The sequence below is a fragment of the Erinaceus europaeus genome, chromosome 3 (assembly GCF_950295315.1).
Source record: "Erinaceus europaeus chromosome 3, mEriEur2.1, whole genome shotgun sequence".
Taxonomy (NCBI): Eukaryota; Metazoa; Chordata; class Mammalia; order Eulipotyphla; family Erinaceidae; genus Erinaceus; species Erinaceus europaeus.
Window position 1 is genome coordinate 170208257 of NC_080164.1, and position 17807 is coordinate 170226063.

The window sequence follows — 17807 nt, forward strand, 5'->3', positions numbered from 1 at the left end:
TATAATAGAAAATTGGGGACATATACAGAAGGGAATCTAGTTAAAAGATTCATTAATAATAAGGATGAATGGGAGTCGGGTGGGGTAGTGCAGCGGGTTAAGCGCACGTGGCACAAAGTGCAAGGACCGCATTAGGATCCAGGTTCAAGCCCCCAGCTCCCCACCTGCAGGGGAATCTCTTCACAAGTGGTGAAGCAGGTCTGCAGGTGTCTGTCTTTCTCTCCCCCTCTCTGTCTTCCCCTTCTCTCTTCATTTCTCTCTGTCCTATCCAACCATGATGACATCAAGAACAACAATAATAATGACAACAATAAAAAAAAAAAACAAGGGCAACAAAAGGGAATAAATAAATACTTCATCATAATAATAATAAGGGTGAATACTTTCCCCCACATACAAATTATAGTTCAAAAAATATATTATTTTTTGGCAATGCTGAGATGTCCCCCTTCCTTTCTATATTCCAGCACTGCAACAAATTAAATATTTCCATGATGGATATTTTAATTAACATGATTGCTGAAATAATTTAACAATACAGGTATCAACTTATCACATTGCACATCTTAACTATATCACAATTTTGTGTGTCAACATTACCTCCGTAAAGTTAAGGGGGGTGGTAAGCAAGAACTCCAAAAAAGCTATATCTTGTACTTAGCGTTTTGACTACTTACTATGTATATATGGGCTTAAAACTGCTAGCAACTCTCTTTTCTTCCCCAATCCCAACTGGTTTACTGAGGGGGAATAAAGTTGTCATATTGAATAATTATTTTTAAAAAGTGATAAATACCTTAAAATATTTTACCTACAAATGTTTACCTGCGAATCTATTGTCTTCTCTTCAGGTGATATTATCTGAATGAGTTTCCCAGCCATCTCCTTTACATAAGCCATACTTTTAATGGAGAATAAATTTTCATTTTTGTTTCTTTTTACAATCATTTTATTGAGGAGATACTTGTTTAATAGCATAGTTGTTTACATACGGGTACAGTTTTACATCTCCCCATGATAGTGTCTGCAAAACTCTCTTATCCTCACCACTAACTACTCTTCCACTATGATGCACCCTTTTATTTCTTGAAGTGAAGCAAGAAATTAAAGACAGTTGCAAAATACTTTGAGTGCAGAATCTTCTGAAACCTTACAAATTTGTGCAGATTTCTTTTACTGTTTTTATTCTCAAGCTTCATTTAATGTGGTTTTATCAAAATTTTATATGTGTTGATTTGACAGAATTATTTTATAATAAAAGCAATCCTGGGAGTTGGGCAGTAGCACAGCAGGTTAAGCGCAGGTGGCACAAAGCGCAAGGACTGGCAGAAGGAACCTGGTTCGAGCCTCCAGCTCCCCACCTGCAGGGGAGTCACTTCACAAGCGGTGAAGCAGGTCTGCAGGTGTTCTCTTCCCCTCTCTGTCTTCCCTCCCCTCTCCATTTCTCTGTGTTCTATCCAACAACAACAACATCAATAACTAAAACAATAAAGCAACAAGGGCAACAAAAGGGAATAAATAAATAAATATTTTAAAAAGCAATCCTATACAATTATTTAGCCTATTGGAATAACATTCCTATAGATTAAGTCATTATTCTTAAAACAACACCTCTGATTTTAGAAGGCATGATGCCTGACTGCAAGAGATATATTTATATATGAAGATACTAAAGGGTTTCCTAAAGTGGTAGACTAGATAATTCTGAATAATATTCCGGATCAAAACATATAATGTTGAATGAAATGCACATTATCTCTTTTCTAAAATGCAATGATGACTTGACTCAACTCATGTAGAGAAACAATGAAAGTAAAAACCAGATCTTTGAAAAATAAGAGGATACTCAAATCAGAATAAATACAGAGTTTTCTGGAAAACCTTGGCCATTTTGAGTTTCTGTTCTGATGTAGTAAAAGATACACAAGACTGGAGGTAAAATCACCATCTGCCCAAGGACAGAGTTCATGAAGACAAACTATATATGACTCAGCCTTCAAGGACTACATATTCAAGATAAAAGAATAGGGAAGAAAAAGCGTGCTTCCCTATTTCTTGCATCTATTGATCCTATGCGGAATGAAGAGAAAAATGTTTCTTTTGAGAGTGTTTTGCTGTAATCTATTTAGAATGTTACAGTCTGAATTCATGCTTTTCTAAAATAAAGTATAGAGATATAGAGAGAGTAAGGTACAGAGTAAGTCCTAAAGTAAGGCATAGAGACCCTGGTTTGATAATGCTTCCAAATAACTAACATAAATATAAGTGTATTTTGAGAGTATCCAACTATAACCGAGGCCTCAAGAAATTTTCACACGTAAGATGCCAATGAAAATGAGCAGATTACAGCCAAAAATCACAAAACACAAAAGGAAACAAATACGACAAACAACAAAAAGAGAGACATGGCAATATCAGAACTGAACGTCTTCCCCAGGCACAAAAAAAAAAAAAATTGATGCAGAATGAAAAATATACAAACTCAATATGCTTAAAGACACAGAAGAGAAGTTTGAAAGTGTAATCAGAAGGGAATATATATATAATTAGATTTGGAAAGACCTAAATTATACTCTAGGACATGAAAAATAAATCAATTAAATTTAAATGTGCAATGAGCAAATTAAACAACAAATTAAAGACAACAGACAACAGTCTTCACATGTTCCTGAATTGAAAGAGAAATGCAAATAAAATATTACTCTTAATCTGTATCTAGAATCTTTAAAGTGGAGAGATAACAGAGAAGGGAGGAAAAGGTAATGAAGGATTATTGAGATTGCTCTCAATTTTCTAAAAAGTTGAGAGCACCAGATCTCAGAACTAGTAGATCTGATAAATCCCAGGAGAATTAAATAGGAACAAGCACCTCAATAATCACAATAATGATTGTGGTTATTGAGCACACTCAAGGAAAAGAGAAGTTTTTTTTTTTTTCTTTCCCTAGGGACTATGTGTTCTCTTTTTTTTTTTAATGTTTTTTTTTATTTAAGAAAGGATTAATTAACAAAACCATAGGGTAGGAGGGGTACAACTCCACATAATTCCTACTACCCAATCTCCATATCCCACCCCCTCCCCTGATAGCTTTCCCATTCTCTATCCCTCTGGGAGCATGGACCCAGGGTCATTGAGGGTTGCAGAAGGTTGAAGGTCTGGCTTCTGTAATTGCTTCCCCGCTGAACATGGGCGTTGACTGGTCGGTCCATACTCCCAGTCTGCCTCTCTCTTTCCCTAGTAGGGTGGGTCTCTGGGGAAGCTGAGCTCCAGGACATATTGGTGGGGTCTTCAATCCAGGGAAGCCTGGCCAGCATCCTGGTGGCATCTGGAACCTGGTGATTGAAAACAGAGTTAACATATGAAGCCAAACAATTTGTTGAGCAATCATGGATCCCAAGCTTGGAATAGTGGAGAGGAAGTGTTAGGGAGGTACTCACTGCAAACTCTAGTGGACTTCTGTTTTCAGGTATATATTTTGCAGTAGTTTATGGATACGTGTGAACATAAGCTCTCTCTCACAGAAACTGGTGTATATCTAGGTTTTGGGACTTTGTTAGAAAGTGAACCACCTGAGATGAAATTAGAGTGTACTATAAAAGGAAAGGTCTCACCGGAGACCTTCAGTAATGAAGCTGAAGGGTTGTCATTCCACACGTGAAGTCTCTGGACATAGTCTGAGGTGAAGCATGTTGAGGTGGCAATTGTTGCGTTGGTTAGGTTGTGATCGGAGGATGCAATATTATTTGGTATGGATTGGGAGAGGCATACGGGAAAGTGGGCCCTATCCAAGGGTTCCAGGACTGGGGGAAGTAGGGGCTCTATAGTGGAGATGTGAGGTTCCTGCTGTCTTAGGGTTCAAAAAGACAATGGATAGTTAATGTTATCATCACATTATTTGGTAATTGGGTTAACTTTGAAAAGTCCTTAAAAGATAAATATCTACAAAGGAATAGACATTAGATAAATGTAACAACAAAACCAGTGTTGTATGAAAGGAGAGAAGGTTAACACTCCCTTGGCAAGGAAAGAAGAGGCTTTGGCCTGCAGCGCACATATGGTTTGGGCTGGGTCGGGGTGCACCTGGTTGAGCACACGTTACAATACTAAAGGATGAGGTTCAAACCCCAGCCCCCATCTGCAAAGAGAAAGCTTTGCAAGTGGTGAAGCAGTGCTGCAGATGTCTCTTTGTCTCTACCTCTCTCCATCTCCTTCTTCCCAGTGGATTTCTGACTGTGTCTATCTAATATATAAATACAGATAATAATTTTTTAAAAGAATTAAAATAATACCTTCAATATTATAAGAAAAGTTGATTGAGAAAGATAAAGAGTAAAAATATTGAAACTACATATATATCTCACTTGGATAGTGCACTGCTTTGTCATGTGTACCACCCTGGTTCCAGACAGGCCTCCAGCACATTGAAGGGATCTTCAATGTTATGATTCCTTCCTTCCTTCCTTCCTTCCTTCCTTCCTTCCTTCCTTCCTTCCTTCCTTCCTTTCTTTCTTTCCTCTCTCTATAGATAGATGATATAAAGATAGATGATAATTAAATAGATAGATAGTTGATAGATAAATGGATGGATATCAATAGGGTGGTATAGATACATATAGTCAAAGAGGGGCCAAGCACCTGGGAATTGGGGTGCTCAGTGAACCCCATGGGACATCCAGTAGATACAGTGATACAGGGAAAGTGAGGTCAGCTTAGCCCAGGCTGGGAAGCCCCTCCACCTCCCCCCCCCAACACTAGTGCTGAGCTCCAGCTGTAGGGAGATGGGATACAACTGTTAGATTCCTTTTCTTGCTCTGTGTGGACAGAGAAACCACTGTCAGAACAGAAGTTCATTGGCTAGAAACACATGAAAAAATGCTCCAAGTCTTTGATTGCCAGAGAAATGCAAATCAAGACCACAATGAGATACCACTTCACTCCTGTGAGAATGTTATACATCAGAAAAGGTAACAGCAGCAAATGCTGGAGAGCTTGTGGGGTCAAAGGAACCCTCCTACACTGCTGGTGGGAATGTAAATTGGTCCAACCTCTGTGGAGAACAGTCTGGAGAACTCTCAGAAGGCTAGAAATGGACCTACCCTATGACCCTGCAATTCCTCTCCTGGGGATATATCCTAAGACCAACACACCCATCCAAAAAAGATCTGTGTAGATATATGTTTTTAGCAGCACAATTTGTAATAGCCAAAACCTGGAAGCAACCTAGGTGCCCAACAACAGATGAGTGGCTGAACAAATTGTGGTCTATATACACAATGGAATACTACTCAGCTATTGAAAATGGTGACTTCACCATTTTCATCAGATCTTGGATAGAGCTTGAAGAAATCATGTTAAGTGAAATAAGTCAGAAACAGAAGGATGAATATGGGGTGATCTCACTCTCAGGCAGAAGTTGAAAAACAATATCAGAAAAGAAAACACAAGTAGAACCTGAACTGGAATTGGTGTATTGCACCAAACTAAAAGACTCTGGGGTGGGTGGGGGTGCAGAATACAGGTCCAAAAAGGATGACAGAAGGCCTAGTGGGGGTTGTATTATTAAATTGAAAACTGGGAAATGTTATGCATGTACAAACTATTGTATTTACTGCTTAATGTAAAACATTAATTCCCCAAATAAAGAAAAAAAAGCAAAGTTATGGTATATATACACAATGAAATACTACTCAATTGTTTAAAATGCTGAAGGCCTATCCTTTGCTTCATCTTGGATGGATTGAGAAGGCATTATGCTAAGTAAGATGAGTCAAAAAGAAGACAAATATCAGATGATTTCACTTAGGGTTGAACTTTAAATAAAAATAGGGACAGAAAGGGAAAACATAAGTTGAAATTTGAACTGAGTGCAATGTATTACACCAAAGTAAAAGACTGTGGGGAGGGAGAACTGGGAAGGAGAGGGGGTGAGGAATGTCATGGCATCTTAAATGTATGCTGATGGGAAAGATCCAAAGTTGGGGCAGAAGTGTGGCACAGAGAGGCAGTGGCACACCTGGTTAAGTGCGCACATTACAGTGCGCAAGGATGCAGGTTCAAGTCCCTGGTCCTCACCTGAAGGGGAAAAACTTCACAAGTGGTGAATCAGTGCTGCAAGTGTCTCTATCTCCCTCTCTATCTCCCCTTCTCTCAATTTCTCTCTGTCTCTGTGCGATAATAAATAAATAGTAAAAGGTTTTAAAAATAAAATAAGTTAAAAAAATCAAAACAAGGTTGGGTCTGAGAGTGTTCTGCAGACACAATCCTCAGGGTAATAAGTTGTACCCAGGATCCAGGTGGTAGAGCACCGGGTTAAGCATACACAGTATGAAGCTCCAGGACCCTCCCACAGGGATCCTTGGAGTCCTAGGTTCCCCACTTGTAGGGGGGTCGCTTCATGAGTGATGAAGCATGTCTGAATGTGTCTATCTTTCTCTCTCCCTCTCTATCTTCCACTTTCCCCTCAAATTCTCTCTGCCCTATTCAATAATATGGGAAAAAAATAGCTACTGGAGCAGTGGATTTGTAGTCCTAATAAATATATTATATTATATTTAATATATTAAATATAATATATTTATTTATATAAATATATTTTATTTATTTATTTAAGAAAGGAGATACTAACAAAACCATAGGATGAGAGAGGTACAATTACACACAATTCCCACCACTAGATCTCAGTATCCCATCCCTTCCTCTGATAGCTTTCCTATTTTTTTATCCCTCATGATGCTGACCAGACTTCCCTACCAATGTGTCCTGGAGCTCAGCTTCCCCAGAGCCCCACCCTACTAGGGAAAGAGAGAGGCAGGCTGGGAGTATGGACCGACCAGTGGATGCCCATGTTCAGGGGAAAGCAATTACAGAAGCCAGACCTTCTACCTTCTGCATCCCACAATGACCTTGGGTCCATAGTCCCCCTAATATTTTTTTTAATATATAATTGAGAAAATTTAGAATAAATAAATACATCTTTAAAAATATAGGAGCACTTGCAGAGACAGACACTTGCAGAGATCTGCTTTACCACTCTTGATCCTTGAACTTGATAATATGTGCACTTAATGGGGTGTTCCACCACCCAGCTACTTAAACTCCTTTTCTATACAGCTATGCCTGTGATTTCACTGATGACACCATTCAAAATAACCATAAAATTTTTAGGTATTGATATAAGTAGGAGATAAAATAGACAAGAAGATTTGAATTGGAAGAGGAATTAAGCAAGATGATTAGAATTAAGATCCTTGAACATCTTAGAGAATAATAAAGTGATATTGGTCAAATAAGTCTGTTAAAACTGTTATTCTGTGAGAATAATATAAGAATATTTTCTCTTACTGAACACATCCAAACAAATAAAGGTAAATAAAAGAAATGGGAAAATCTCTGTAATACAGAATCATATTATGTTACATACACACAGAACAGAAGTGAACACAATGACACAACATGTCCTTTGGAAACAGTATTTTGTAGGTGTTCATGTCAAACCATAAAGGGAATTCAGCAAGTGATTTAGGGGAAATTCTGGATAGTGCTTATCCTGGAAAGAAAGCTGATAGAGCAGCAAGCATAAGCAGTATAGGAACCACACACAGGCCTTCTCTCTCTCTCCCTCCCCCCTCTCTCTCTCTCTCTCTTTCTCTCTCTCTTTCTCTCTCCCTCCCTCCCTCTCTCTCCTACAAGGGTTATTACTGGGGTTCTCTATGGTTTTTTCATATTTCTTTATTTATTATTGAATAGAGACAGAGATAAATTGAGAGGGGAGAATAATTTGAGAGTTAAAGGGGAAGAGACAGACCTGCAGTCCTGCTTCACCCCGTCATGAAGCTTTCCCCCTGCAGGTGAAGACCAGGGGTTTGAATTGGAGTCCTTGTGTACTGTAATGTGTGTGCTTAACCAAGTGTGTGTGTGTGTGTGTGTGTGTGTGTGTGTGTGTGTGTGTGTGTGAGAGAGAGAGAGAGAGAGAGAGAGAGAGAGAGACAGAGAGAGACAGAGAGAGACAGAGAGAGAGAGAGAGGAGAACCTGCAGCACTGCAGCACAGCTCATAAATCTTTGCCCCTACAGGTGCTGGTTGGGGACTTAAACTTGGGCCCTTATACATGGCAGTGCATGTGCTCTACCAGGCACACTACTGCCCATCCCCCTAGGCTTTTAAACTAAATACTGGTTATCTAGATATTTATATAATTATTGTATGTTAAAGAAATTATATATGACTTGCATAGTACATTTTATGAAAACATAAGTATACAAAAATGTGAACTGTGCTACTTATCTCAATTATAGGTCTCATGACAACACATAGGCTCGCCCTGTGATAAACAGGCCATATTTGAAATATATTGAATTTTTTTCAAATATATCTCAAAATAAATGAGCAAAAGTAAATGGCAAGCAAGTACACACACTAAAAAAAAAAAAAAAAAACTAGAGCCTGGGAAATAGCATAATGGCTCTACAGAAAATGTTCATGCCTGAATCTCTTAGGTCCCAGTTTCAATCTCAAGCACCAACACAGGTCATACTTGAGCAGTCCTCTGGTAAAAATAAATATAATGTAATATAAGATATATTCAAACAAATGAGGAAACCATTGTTTAGATGAGATCAGGCATGTTCAATGTGCTATGGCCATAGAGGGAAATCGACTTTTACAAATGTAGCCGACTGACTGCTCAAACTGCTAAGAGTCCTAGTTAGCAAGTTAGCATATATCTCTTAGAGAAGGAATGTGAGGGCCAGGTTGTGGCACACCTGGTTAAACCCTCACACTCCAGTGCACAAGAACCCAGGTTCAAGCTCCTGGTCCCCACCTGCTGGGGGAAATCTTCACAAATGGTGAAGCAGGGCTGCAGGTGTCTATCTCTTTCTCTCTTTCTTTTTTTTTTAAAGATTTTTTATTGTCTTTTGTTGCCCTTGTTTTTATTATTATTATTATTAATTGTTGTAGTTACTGTTGTTGTTATTGCTGTTGTAGTTGTTAGATAGAACAGAGAGAAAAGGAGAGGAAGGGAAGACAGAAGGGGAGAGAAAGATACCTGCAGACTTGCTTCACCACTTGTGAAGCGACTCCCCTACAGGTGGGGAACCGGGGGCTCAAACCAGGATCCTTAAGCCAGTCCTTACACTTTGTGCCACCTGTGCTTAACCTGCAGCTCTACCACCCGATTGCCTCTTTCCCTCTTTCTATCTCCCCCTCCCCTCAAAATTTCTCTCTCTCTCTATCCAATAATAAAAATAAATAAATGAGAAGGAATTAAAGTAGCAGTTAGTGTTATGAATTGATCAATTCAGAACGATATGAATCCGGAAGTTGACTAAGTAGAGATCTGTTAAGACTGGTGGACTCTGAACATATACATCCATTTGGCTGTACTACCTATCCCCGGAGTGTCAAGGAAGATAAAAGAAACACTGAATACAACTCCTTATTCCAGCTTTTCTTGGAAACCACTTTGGTTCCTGGGTGTGGGTTTGACTGTAATGTTTGTGTTGTCAAGACTCTGCACAAGCTTACTGAATTAGAAAGGTGTGTGTGATGAATTTCATTCTCTATAGTCGATATCTCTTTCTACAGAGCATTTTTCCTCCATGAAAAATCCCAGCAACAGGTTATTGTTTCAGAAAAAAATATTATAATTAATAAGGCTTGAATTTCTTCTGAAGTTGCTTGAATAGAGTCTGCTCAGCTCCCTAAAGAAACTAGGATAAAATACTGGTATATATTTTAATAAAATATGCAAGGAGTTTGAACATTAGAACTACCATTATCGGTATTACCATTATCAGCAGAGACTGTGTATACCTAATTCTCCATACATTATGCTAAAAAATTAAAGCATTATATCTAATACAATGTCAAAGACAATGTTAATGCAAAAATTAACTACAGGAAAGTATAAAAGTGAAGGAACAGAATTCTAAATGAACAGATTAGAAAGATGGTAGCGAGAAGATAGGCTTCCACATCCAGCATTAACAGAGTATTTTAATGTAGCACTCTGAAAAAAAAAAAAAAGTTCCATCTGGGGAAGTTCCACCTACAGTCATTTACATTTTCATAAATGATGTGTAAAATGGGTAGCTGTTAAAAGAAAAGTTTAACATTAGGCTGATAATGAATCAACAACTAATAAGCACTTTCATTCACACTCTCATAATTGGCCAGGCACCATGCTTTTTGAGCAACATGACAAAACCATCAGAATTCCTGCCCTGCCCTGTTTGGTGGTGACCAATAGGCAGGGAGAGTCCATACTCACAAGGAGCCTCAGGCTCCCTCTTCTCAGTGCTATATTAAGTTCTCACTAAGATATTAACAGAGGGAGTCCAGCGGTAGCCCAGTGGGTTAAGCACACGTGACACAAAGCGCAAAGACCTGCAGTGGAAGGATCCCGGTTCAAGCCCCTTGTTCCTCAACTGTAGGGGAGTCACTTCATAGGCGGTGAAGCAGGTCTGCAGGTGTCTATTTTTCACTCCCTCTCTCTGTCTTACCCTCCTCTCTCCATTTCTCTCTGTCCTATCCAACAATGATTACATCAATAACAACAACAATGATTTTAAAAAGGGCAACAACAGGGAAAATAAATAAATATTTTTTAAAAACTCAAATAAAAAGATGTTAACAGAACTACGGTTATGTGACATTCAGGGTAGAACTTTTCTTTCAGAATACCAAGGAGTGAATATAGAAATTGAATTTGTAAGCAGGGATGGGGCATTTCCAACTAAAGAAATATTCAGTTTGGTGGTCTAGGAGGTGGTGCAGTAGATAAGGCACTGGGCTCTCAAGCAAGAGATCCTGGGTTCGTTCCCTGGCAGCACATGTACCACAGTGATGTCTGGTTCTTTCTCTCTCTCCTCTTATCTTTCTCATAAATAAATAAAAAATCTTTAAAAAAAAAGAAATATTCAGTTGGCAGAGATCCATGAAAATAAAGATGGGGGGTTGTTACTGTCTGTCTATTTGTTCTTTGCCAAAAGTGTTATCACTGGGCTTGGTGCCTGTATGACTCCACTGTGCCTGGTGGCCAGTTCTGTATAGATAGATAGATAGATAGATAGATAGATAGATAGATAGATAGATAGATAGATGATAGATAGATAATACATAGATAGATCGATAGATAAATGATACATAGATAGGTGATAGACAGGTGATAGACAGATGATAGATAGATAGATAGATAGATAGATAGATAGATAGATAGATAGATAGATAGATAGATAGATAGCGCAGCGGGTTAAGCGCAGGTGGCGCAAAGCACAAGGACCGGCATAAGGATCCCGGTTCGAACCCGGCTCCCCACCTGCAGGGGAGTCGCTTCACAGGCGGTGAAGCAGGTCTGCAGGTGTCTATCTTTCTCTCCTCCTCTCTGTCTTCCCCTCCTCTCTCCATTTCTCTCTGTCCTATCCAACAACGACAACAACAATAACTACAACAATAAAACAACAAGGGCAACAAAAGGGAATAAATAAATAAAATAAATATTTTTTTAAAAAAGATAGATAGATAGATAGATAGATAGATAGATAGATAGATAGATAGATAGATAGATAGAGGAAAGAGGTAGAAAAAAAAATAGACACCTGTAGCACTCAGGAAACTTCCCCCCTGGAAATGGGGTTTGGGGGCCTGAAACCAAGTCCTTATACCTGGTAATTTATGCTCTACTGGGTATGTCACCACCAGGACCTGAGATTGTTTTCCTTTCTTTGTTTGTTTGTTTTGTCATCCAAATGTAAGACAACATAATGGTACATAGAGTATAATTCCTCAAGTCCCTGAAACAGAGTAGAAGTGGAGAGATTAAACTGAGAGACCCATGTGGTAATATTTCTGGTTGAGTGCACATGTTAAGGATGTTCAAGGATCCATCTAGGTTCAAGTCCCTCATCCCTACCTATATTGGGAAAGCTTTGCAAGTACTGCATATGTCTCTCTTTCTTTCTCCTTCTCTCCCTTTTCCTCTTAATTTCTCTCTGTCTGTATCCAATAAATAAATGAAATATATATTTTTAAAATTGAGATTACTCTGACAGAAAGGTCATATTATAAAAGATAACCATCCTCGGGAGTCAGGTGGTGGCACAGGGGGTTAAGCACACGTGGCGCAAAGCGCAAGGACAGGAGTAAGAATCCCAGTTTGAGCCCCCGGCTCCCCACCTGCAGGGGAGTCACTTCACAGGTGGTGAAGCAGGTCTGCAGGTGTCTATCTTTCTCTCCCCCTCTCTGTCTTCTCTTCCTCTCTCCATTTCTCTCTGTCCTATCCAACAATGATGACATCAAGAACAATAATAATAACTATAACAAAAAAACAACAAGGGCAACAACAGGGAAAATAAATAATTATATATATATATATATATATATATATATATATATATATGATAACCATACTGAGCTAGAATGCTAGTACTTTCTCCTAAGAAGGAACAGAACCTGAAGATGTTTTTTGCAGAAGAATATTGTACGTATATCTGTTCTCATAAGAAGCAAAGCATGAAGAATGGACCACTCTTGTGTTAGTGAGCACACAAAGATAAACAAGATATAACCAATACTTTCTACATGGTGAGAGTCTACTGAGGAGTGAAAGGAAAATCAGAAGACAGGTTTACAGATATGGCTGAGTGTGGTGGTGAAACTGCTGTGCTTTGGAAGTACATAGACTACCTCCTGAAGAAGTCAGGGAAGGCTACCAGGAGGAAGTTTGTTTTTTTTTCTTTTTTCTTTTAGCTTAGGTTATCAGGTAAAAAAGATCCACATGGGACACTTTAACTCACTGCTCAGCCCACTTCCATAATATTAAGCAACTAAATGATTTTTACCCAACGATGTAGGTTTGAATCGAACAGAGTATAAAGGAATTAATTTAATGAATTGGCAAAAAAAATCATAGGAATAATATTCACTCTGGTTAAGCATAGAGAGAGAGAGAGAGAGAGAGAGAGAGAAAGTTAGCTGCCTAACTGGCACAGACAGAAATCACCAAGGGTGACAGGCCAAAGATGGTTCCAAAGAATCTTCAGAGAGGTCACAACAGTGGTTGCAGGTATTGCCTTAGTGGGGACAGGGTTAGAAAGGGCCATATTTTGCCAAGTCCCTTTGAATGCTGAGTTTGTTTCTTTCTTCTTCCAGTTCAAGTAGCTTATAACTCAAATGATATAATATATTTTTCATGCCAGAAAATAAAATGATAATAAAGAGCTAAAAGAAAAACAAGGCTTACATAGAAGTACAAATAAGTGGTGTGGCACTATGTGAAACTTCTGCGGGGATTCTAAGAGGTGATCTGAGAAATTTGGGTCATCTGAGTCCCAACAGAGAATCTAGAAAATAAGCAAAAGGATGATTTCCCTATTACTTCTCATTTTCACTCCATTTTCCTTCCTTTCTCCTCTTTCTCCCTCTCTTTCCTCTTTTCTTCTAAGAGTTTGGATACTGAGCTAGAGGTTTCTGTTGTGATAAAAAAAAAAAAAAACACTCCACTGCAAGATGCTTGGAAAGCATTGAACAGAAAACAAAAAAGAGAACTTGCTCTTCTCTCTTTCCTCTGCTAAGTCTCTGGAGATAGAAACAAGAGTTTGACTAGAAGATAAATCCCCAAAATAAGGTGGGGATGGTGCCCAAACCAAAACAGAAAGTAGCTGGGAGTCACTACTGGTAAAAGATAGCTCATGCTAAAGCATAACAAGGTGGCATATTCAATGAGCTGCAAGGATGTGAATACGGCTGAAGTTTGACATATGTGGAGAAGGGTGAAATTGGGATCTGAAGAACAAGGCCAAGGCGACTCCCAGGATTGTAGACTGACCTGGCTTATGCGGGGAACAGTAGGAGAGCATGTTGAACAGGGTGCTTAAGGTCCTGCAGGCTAGAGAATGGCAGATGGACACAGCATAAAAATGGCTCTTGGTAGTCCGACAGAACTGTGTTTGCTAAGCAGTTTTGTACACTTGAAAGCAATCTGCGTACATTTTGTCCGCCTAACTGCAGTTTATGTTACCTGTAATTAATATTAATTAAGGCAGAGATTCGTGTACATAGAAGGAGTGTGGAAATCTGCAGGGTTCATTTTCGTATTTGTCAACTTTTATTTGAAAACAGCAGGTGAAATTCTGATTTGAGCAACGTTTAGCCTCAAACTATCATGCAGATTGTTTTGGTATCTATGTAATTGCAAAAGACTGCTTTGGTCGAAGCTCCTGAACACTTTTTATTGCTAATTTTGGCAATAAACCTGTTAATTAGTTAATTGTAAAACATTAGTGAATCAAGCAAAAAGAATCCATCTGTTTATAAAATTTCAAAGATCTCTTCTGGGCATAGCATTTAAAAACAAGAACTGGCTTTCATTGTATTGCTTCCTTATGACAAGCCATCTCTCTGGAATATTTGTATCATCTCCTTACATGGCAAGGTGGTGGTATTTTAATGCAACCACTTTCATATTTTAAAGTAATTCTGCAGGAATATGTTACTGTGTACAGTTTATTTCAGAGACTTTTGGAAACTGAGAAATTGATGAGGGGCATACAACTTTTTCATCCATATCTCAAGAAAACTAAGAAGAAGAGAGAGAAGCAGAAGAACATCCCACACAAAGAAACAGAATTATAAAAGGATAGGGTGGGGAATCAGAGGATTGCAAACATGCTACAGAGAATCAATAGTTCACCTATAAGAAAGGCAAGAAGAGAGAAGCCCTGGGAGAAAGATAAGGAGACTCCTGTGGAAGAGAGTACAATAGTTATGCAAAAGGCATTTATGCTTGAGTCTCTGAAGTTCCAGGGTCAATCCTCTAAACTACATTAATGCCAGAAGTGAACAGTGCTCTGGTTTCTCTTTCACCTCTCTCTCATAATAAACAAATGATTGGAATGGACATATGGAATATCTCCCAGTAATGTTATCATCAAAGTTACAGTATTTCATCAAAATTTTCCATCTAGAGATCATGATGTGGTTTAAGGAAAGTTTGCCAATCATCCATCAGTCTGGAAGCTGGGAAGAGTCCTGGAGTCCTCCTCTTTGTGCCCAAGAGGGAAGTATGAAGGATAGTCCAAAAAAATCCCAGGCAACCAAGAATGAAGTAGCAGGAAAGGTTACCAGAATAGGGGCAGAGGTGTGGCCTCTAGTTTCAGCCTGCTCTACTCCAGCTGGCGAGCATTCATCTTCTCTCCTTTTCTTGGGGCATATAAAGTGATTTGGAAGCACATGAACCAGGGACTAGGAATATATATCTATAGCCTCAGTAGTTGGTAGTCATTTAGGGTGTTGCAAGGAGTTGAAGGATCTCCTCTCCTGCCAGTTAAAATGTCATCAGTCTGACATCCTGATGTGAAGACAGTCAGATGCCAATCATTGGACGAGCTAAGGTGCCCTCCACTGGGAAGACGTGGGTATTGCTGAAGAAACACAGTTTAAAACATGAAGATGTAAATGGCAGGGAGATTGATAATGCTCATGCAAAAAAAAAAAATCATACATGAGGTTCAGAGGTACCAGGTTCAATCCCTAGTATCACCAACACCCGCTGAACAGTGCTAACTGTTGTTGAAACAAACAACAACAAAAACCAGAAGATGCCAGATGCTAGCCCCTGGCCTAAAAGTCTTCAAGAAGACGTAATTCTCTTGAACATCTAATCAAAATGGAAGTGACTGCTTTTGTAATAAATCGAATGTCTGGGTACAATTTGCTTTTCAATGCCAGAGTGATTCCTGCTGCTTACTGTTATTGTTCATCTTCCTGCATTTTGAAGTACATTTTTTTTTGCCCAGACTCTCTCCCAGGTCTTTAATAAAGATATTAGCAGTAGGCACCCTGCAGATATGCAAATATATCTACACCTTAATCACTTGCTTTATTTACTTAGACATTTCAAAACATCATCAACTTCTTCCTAGTCACCCCTTCTCTCTTTTCTTTCTTTCTTTCTTTCTTTCTTCCTTCCTTCCTTCCTTCCTTCCTTCCTTCTTTCCTTCCTTTCTTCTTCTTTCTTTCTTTCTTTCTTTCTTTCTCTTTCTGTCATCAGGGCTTTCTGGCTCTCATCTGATTTTTTTTTTTCAAATAAGATAAGAGAAGGCCAGCAAGCTAATTCACCTGGATAGGATAACTACTTTGATATGAGCACCGTTCAGGTTCAAGTCCAGCCTCCCACAAAGTTGGAGAAGGGTTGTGTGCTGTAATAACTTTTCCTCTGTCTCTGGCATTCTCTTTCTACCTGAAAAAGTCAACCTAGAACAGTGGAGCCTTGGCAATAAATAAGAGAAAAAGGATGAAAGAGAGAAACCAGAACACTGAAGTTTTCTCACAGTTCCACAGGCACCGTGATGTTGAACCTGGGTCACAGGTAACAGACCAGGTGAGTTACTTCACCAGCCTTTCACTATCTTTCTAAAATGCAATTACAGTCAGTATAGACTAGACCTCTAGAGAGGAATATCAAATCCAAAACTCTCAAATGTTATCTCTTTCATTTGAGATTTCTAGCTTAATATTTCTAGCTTTCTCTTTCTGTGAACTTTACTATCCACTGAAGGAACACACTATTTTAATACTATAGGGCCTAGCCACGAATAACTCTCTTGTTCAGATTTTCACTGTTACTATATTAGCTAGTTGTAACTTAAATTTTCATTTTTTCTGTTACTTTAAATTATTTAGTGCTTTCATATTACAACCTGAGTACTATGATTTGTTCATAAAATTTTCACTTAAATATTCAGTAAATTTGAATAAAAGAAGTAAGGAGAGCAGGAAGGTGGTTCAGCTGGAGAGGGAATACTTTGCATGTCCCTGGGTTCAAGATCTGACGCTATATGCAATGGCAAAGCCCTGCTCTAGTCTCTGTCTTTTTCTGTCTCCTGTCTGTCTGTCTCTCAATCTAAAGGCAGTACCATCATATGATAAAGTAGGAAGAGTACTGTGCTAGGTATCAGAAAACCTGATCTCAGATACAGGCTTGAGAGCTGTTTCCGTTTAAGAATTTACTCTATTTTCTTAAACCCCGGTCTCCCCAAGCATAAAAACAGATTTGGACCGCGTCTTACGTAGACTCCTTCCAGTTAAAACATACTGGATTTGAATTCTCAGGCTGCGTTGGAGGCATCTACCTTTCTGCTTCCAGCCTAGGAACACACAGGCCGATACTGTTATAACCTGACAGCTGGAGAGAGAAAGACCGAAAGCTTTCCTAAGTATCCCCGACCCTCCTCTTTTGTACATAAATGAAAAGACTTCATTTTCCAGAAGAAGCCCTGAGTTGCAAGGGTCATTTTTTTTCCCTTCACATGGAGGGAAAGTAATGATCATTTAAAATACACCAGTGTTGAACATTTCACTTGTTTCCATTATGTCTGATTTAAGAATAAAGATACATTTTTTTTTTTTTTTTTTACTACACCGAAAGCAAAACCTCCTAATTTATCTGGGGAACAGGATCATTTACATATCCGATAGAACACTTATTTTATCTGACCAGAACTGAAGATGATACTACATTCTTGGCTGAGATTAAAAATATATAGGGATGTAATATTGATGGCAATGCACAATATAGAGAACAGCCCAGATGATGCACTGTGGATGATAAGGGTGAAACGGTTCCTAGCTGAAGCGAAACGATAACTTCAAACGATATAGATTAATGACAGTAGTTTCTAAGATTGAAAATGGAGAGGCAGGGATAAAAGAGGAAGATATTTAAGCATGTCAACAAAGGATGGAGAAATTTAAGAGATAATGTTAATTGAATTATGTGTTATAACCAGATAATACTCTATTATCCAAAGA

The 17807-nt window shown here is 38.7% G+C and overlaps 1 protein-coding gene and 1 pseudogene across 1 annotated transcript in view; one reads left to right on the forward strand and one right to left on the reverse strand.

Annotated features, from left to right (window-relative positions):
* The window catches only part of LOC103114228 (cytosolic beta-glucosidase), a 287653-nt gene that overhangs the window by 83455 nt on the left and 186391 nt on the right, over window positions 1–17807 (reverse strand). The window lies entirely within an intron of this gene.
* On the forward strand, window positions 3982–4097 carry LOC132537977 (U6atac minor spliceosomal RNA; annotated as a pseudogene).